At 40.9% G+C, this 6,401-nt stretch overlaps 1 pseudogene; it reads left to right on the forward strand.

Annotated features, from left to right (window-relative positions):
* Positions 1 to 563: 563 nt before the first annotated feature.
* On the forward strand, positions 564 to 6,188 carry LOC124683029 (annotated as a pseudogene).
* Positions 6,189 to 6,401: the final 213 nt, after the last annotated feature.

Consider the following 6,401-nt stretch of genomic DNA (forward strand, 5'->3'; position numbering starts at 1 on the left):
AGTCATCGTGTAGATTGTTTTATAGTACCACCTACGTTTATAAATAGTTATTTTAGATTTGTTAAAATTTAGATGTATGTAGACTTATGGATAGAGGTACCCATAATGTTTTGGCACATGAAAGCACATGCTTCCTTTATTTTGAGTGCATCTTAGACACATTTGAAATCTCAAGAAATTTGAATCAAAAATTCGCACGTACATCTTCCCGTGCCACGTGCTTAGAAAGCAGTTTCATGAAAAAATCATTTTATCATGTGACGTGTGTAAAAAGAAAATTCGGTACTAAAAATAAGACTTTTTACAAGATATTTTTTCCCTTTTTACATAGACCACAAAAATTATCTTTTTCGCGAAATTTGACGAACGCACATATACTATAGACATTTATATATAGAATATTTTATCAAAAAATTCGACACTTCAAAATATCTTTTTAGTAGAGAAAATATATACACGCGGGAGCCAAATTAAGTTTCCAGACACATGGAGTGTTATTTTCCACACTGTAGATGTCATGAAGAATTTCTCTACAGGCTACAGGTGTACATGTTCTTATCCAAGTTTGTGTGCCAACACAGCATGCCATCGGATGGACACTCCCGTGTAAACACTTTCGAGATCAGTATCCGCTCGAACTTGCGTGCAGGAGTGTTCCTCCGTGAGTATACAGACAGGGAGGCACATCCTCTCAGACAAACTGCTCACTCCACTCCCCATCATCATCCGCCGGAGATGCTCGGCAGATTGGCCGCGCGGCGGCTCCATCCAAGCAGGACACCTCTTACCGCGGTTACTGCTGCTATCTACCACTCCTCGGCGGCGGTCCGTTTCCACGGAGGAGGTTCCTCTGTCCTCCCCGACGGCCTCGATCGGAGCTCCGACGCCTACGCTCGCAACGCCGACGCCGTCGGCGGCCTCCTCTCGGACCTGCGCTCCCGCGTCTTACAGGTGCGTGCGTGCCCACAGCCTCTCGCTTCCCTTACACCTTCCCCTGCTCAAGACATGGAGTGTTCCTCCTGCAGGTGTTGGGCGGCGGAGGCGCGGGGGCGGTGAAGCGGAACGCGGGGCGAGGGAAGCTACTCCCCAGGGAGCGCATCGACCGCCTGCTCGACCCCGGGGCCTCCTTCCTAGAGCTATCTCAGGTCGGTCATTAGTGAGTCCCCTTAATCCTTGCTTTGATCAGTTGATCACTTGATCAAGCGACGGCCGGAAGTAAAATGTATGTTGGTATACTTATCCTAGTTAGCATTGTCGCTATTAGTTTGATAATTAGCACCAGGGAGAGCGTGGAACTCAGTGTTGCCGAATTGCATCAGGCTATCATTTCCTAATCAAATACTGCCCTATATAAACTTTTGCTGAAGTATGGATAGTGAAATACATCCGCCCCTGGAATTGGAATAGGGCCTCCTTGCGCATGGCTTATGAGCTTTGTGCTAAAACAAATATGGCCATGAAACTTTACCACCTACAGTTTCCATTTGAGAAATGAGAGTGAGCTTTCCACCCCGCGGCTCTCCAAAATGCATATGAGTTAATACCTAACTCATCTGACCAGGTTTACTTGCTATCAGCTTGATATTAATCTATTTCCCATTACCCAAAAACATATTTGATCGGAATGCTGTTGTCTTCCAACACACATCGGCCAACTGCTCCTTACTTTTCAGACATGCCAATATCTGATAGGATGCCTCAGAATAAAACAAATGCTATCATAGTTGTCCATCTTGTTCTGGTCTATCAGCTGTTGATGATACTTTTTACAATAAAGCTTGCAGGATCTGATGTTTATGAGGAAGCATTACCATCAGCGGGTATAATTACTGGCATAGGTCCTGTCCATGGAAGATTATGTATGTTTGTGGCCAATGACCCAACTACAAAGGGGGTACATACTATCCTATTACTGTCAAAAAGCATCTGCGGGCACAGGAAATAGCTTCTGAATGTAAATTGCCTTGCATTTATCTTGTTGACAGTGGAGGTGTTAATCTTCCCAAGCAAGCGGATGTTTTCCCTGACCGTGATAATTTTGGTCGAATATTCTTCAATCAAGCTAAGATGTCTGCAGATGGTATTCCTCAGATTGCAGTAGTGCTAGGTTCTTGTACTGCTGGTGGTGCGTATATTCCTGCAATGGCCGATGAAAGTATAATTGTTAAGGGAAATGGAACGATATTTCTAGCCGGTCCACCCCTTGTAAAGGTTAGTATTTTCTGCATATAATTTTGGCATGTATCTAAATTACGTGTCCAACTCTGAAGGGCCAATTCTGTAGGCTGCTACAGGGGAGGAGATATCTGCTGAGGACCTTGGTGGAGCATCAGTGCATTGTAAAGTATCAGGAGTCTCTGATCACTTCGCACAAGGTACATTTTAATATATAGTACCATATAATATGACTCCGTAACTGCTCTTTTAGATATGAGTCATGGAGCAAGGATGGTCTGAATGCATTCTCAAAAGATGCATTTTTGTCAGGTTTAGTGTAAGAGTTCTGCTTCTTTCTGTTTTTTTTTTCATTTCTATTAACAAGTACATTATTACACGGTGTCTCTGAACATTGTACAGTTCCTAATTTGTTTGGTTGCATATTATTTCGAGAACCTGATACTTTGCATGTCGTTTTCACTCATTAACCTTTGCTTATCTTAAACCATAGATGACCTCCCTATGTATCATTTTGTTTCTGGACATATAAGCTGTGATGTCTTAGTAATTTTTTGCACTGTAACTTGAATAGATGAACTTCATGGACTTGCACTGGGGAGAAACATTGTGAAGAACCTTCACCTGGCCGCTAAAGTAACAAATGTACAAAATTCTGTTTGTGATTACCAAGAACCATTGTATGATGTACAGGAACTTCGCTCGATTGCACCATCTGATATGAAGCAATCTTTTGATATTCGCTCAGTAATAGCTCGTACAGTTGACGGAAGTGAGTTTGATGAATTCAAAAAATTGTACGGAACAGTAAGGATTTCTCTTATACTCAAACATCCTTTTGTATTCGGTACCTTGTGCACTGTCCAACTTAAATTTGTTTTACTTTACTTTATGCAGACACTAGTGACTGGTTTTGCAAGGATATGTGGGCAGCCAGTTGGCATTATCGGAAACAATGGCATTTTATTTACCGAGTCAGCACTAAAGGGTGCCCACTTCATTGAGTTGTGTGCTCAACGCAATATTCCTTTGATATTCCTACAAAATATTACTGGATTTATGGTATGCCATCTTATTTACTCTTCAGTTCGTTCCTTCATTTCTGTTCCTGATGAATAGTTTCACATCTGTTGTCGAAGGGCAAGTTACCTAGTTCGAAACTGAGGACGTCCCTCACCTCAAAAATTTTCTGTTGACGATGAAAGGACCCTTTATGATCCAACAATTGGTATCAAAGCCTGGTTCCAACATCATGGACACTAGTGTTTGATGGCCTAATGGACGTCCCTGAGGGGTCATCTATTTATTGTGAACTGGCGTGTGAGCCCGAGAGACCATCAATACACAATGAAAGAGTGTTGAATCACCCTTTAAAGAGACAAATGAGTGATAGGAGATTGTTGGAATAGTCCGGCATTGGCTGTAGAAAGGAAAGAGACCTATATAAAAGTGAGAGTCCCTAACCTCACAATCTGGTTCCTGGGGATGAGAAAGCCTTTTACAATCGAACAATACGAACTGCAAACATACTAAATAGGAGGATGTTAAGATCTTGTGCACATAGTCAGGGATGCCTAAACATAAAAATTAGTTTGATTTTGAATTACGAGGCTTCTAACACTTTTCAATGCCAATGTTTCATAGGTTGGTTCGAAATCTGAGTCAAGTGGAATTGCGAAAGCTGGAGCAAAAATGGTCATGGCAGTTTCCTGTGCCAAGGTCAAAACCTTCCTATAGTTTCCCATTCTTGCTTTTTTTTACGAAAGTAGTGAGCGAGTGATGCTTTATCCCCACAATTTGGCAGCGTCAGACAGGACATACAATGGATGTATTGTTGATTAAACGGTCTATTTCTTTCAGCTATTAGTATGATTGTTTAGTTTTACCTTTAAATTTTGTTGAGGCTGTGCAACATATATCTAGTCATGTCATTTTTAGCTACATGTAATGTTTGATGAGACGTGGCCCCCAGTAAAATCTTTGTTAGTTTCCCGCCATTTCTAGAGGTTCACGTTTGTTTTTTAACCATGTGATATGTGTGACATGGACAGTGAGTAGCATTTTGACAACCTGAGCAAATAACCAGTAAGGTCTCATATTAACCATCCACATGTGTTGTGTCCCACCCATTGAAGGGCGGTCATGCTTTTGCAATATTGAGCTGCTGATACCCTCTTTTGATGACCTGTATAAAACACCAGACCTTACACCGGTATAACTTTCCAGTAACATATATCTACTTTATCTGCACAGGTTCCTAAAATTACCGTAATTGTCGGTGGGAGTTTTGGTGCTGGAAATTATGGAATGTGTGGACGTGCATATAGCCCGAATTTTTTGTTCATGTGGCCAACTGCTAGGATATCTGTTATGGGTGGCATCCAGGTAAGACATTTGGACCTGTTATTGACTTTATAAACCGTTTACAGTTTTACTACATTACTATTATCGTTACCTGGTAAAGGATATCATGAATGTAATTCTTGATACAAGTTACCATCTTTTGAAGCGTTAGGACATGGGTATTTGGCAGCACTAATAATACAAGGTGTTTGAAAGCAACTCAGATGTTGCTCAAATCGAAAGAAAACTAGCCAGCATGCTGTCAATACTTTTTAGACTTCACTGAAAAACGGTGTCAACACAAAACTGAAAACTGTAGGGGAGGCGCCGGAAGTAACTGAAAAACAGTGTCTGCACAGAAGTTTATAAACTGAAAACTGTAGGGGAGGCGTCGGCAGTAAAAGTATCTGCAATAGTTGTTTCTTAGAAACCTTTTCTTCGGGTGCAACCAGGGCAAACTAAAGCAGAACGGCGTAATAAACTTTCATGTATTTACCTGACATTGGCCTCCTCATTCTTCAGTTCATGTAGGATTTGTAAGTGAATAACAATAGAAAATAAAAATATATAGGCTGTACGATTTTCTGTAACTAAAGCATTAATCTTACTTTGTGGCATGGTATCTTGGCCCGTAAATTTTAGGGAGGATGCTTACACGAAAGAACAATATTTATAACTGTAGAGTGGATTTGTTTTCTGCATCGTATGTTAGGAATACGCTGCACTCAACTAAACTGCACAAAATCAGGAGGGAAACAGGCTGTATAAAAATTAGTAGACAAGTAGCCATGAAGGTGAAAGAAGCACTTTTAAAATGTAAACATAGCCCTAACATCTAGCAGAAGATCCCTAAGTGCTAATGCGTTCGCCGCAGATATCTATCGTCTTGATCTTGTCCACGGAGTCATGGTGATCTGTTTATAGATATTGTACCTGATAATATATATACTACCTGCCCTTGAATGATCAAACAAGAGCCAAGCTACCACAGGTCTTATTGTTATTTCTTTCTCTCAAACCTTTTCAGGCAGCTGGTGTTCTTGCTCAAATCGAGAAGAACAAGAAAAGGCAAGGAGTAGAGGTATAGTGCATTATTTATTTGATTTTAAAGCACAAGACAAATGTGGTGTTAAAAAATAATTAGATGAGCATATCTACTTTTTATTTACATATTTTTGGTTATAAAATGGCTATCTTAGACAAACAAACCATAGCTTTAAAAAATGAGAAGTTTCCTCATAGGAGGATATTAGCTACAAATTGGTCAACAAGTTCCTTCCTATTCAAAGTATGAGAAAGAGTTGCAGAAAGATTAGATGCTGGTTGAAGACTGAGACTTTTTGTTCTTATGCAGTGGACCAAGGACGAGGAAGAAGCCTTCAAAGCCAAAGTTGTCGAGGCTTACGACAAAGAAGGAAGCCCCTATTACTCCACCGCTAGGCTTTGGGATGACGGGATCATAGACCCTGCGGATACCAGACGGGTTTTAAGCCTCTGCCTTTCTGCTTCGGCCAAGCCAGTTCTAGAAGACACGAAATACGGCGTGTTCCGAATGTAAATCATGTGTCGTACACATACCTTAACCCCTGTATAGTAAAACTTGCTTTAATGTTTTGAATAATATGAATCGAAATCAAAAAATTCTTTGAAGGTTCATTTTGCTGCCAAAATTTCTCCGGCCCTGCTATTTGTAGTCTTGTCTGTCTATGTTCCCCTAGTCTCATCTGTCTACCACTTTGGTGCCCAGTATTACTGCTGATATATATTTCACTTTGATACATGCTGGTACTCGAGAGGCAGATATGGTTTCTTGCTGAATGCCTTAACAGGCCTTGTTTGGTCCTAGAATTATGTAGGACAATCCCCCAGGAGAAATGCACTTT

The sequence above is a fragment of the Lolium rigidum genome, chromosome 1 (assembly GCF_022539505.1).
Source record: "Lolium rigidum isolate FL_2022 chromosome 1, APGP_CSIRO_Lrig_0.1, whole genome shotgun sequence".
Taxonomy (NCBI): Eukaryota; Viridiplantae; Streptophyta; class Magnoliopsida; order Poales; family Poaceae; genus Lolium; species Lolium rigidum.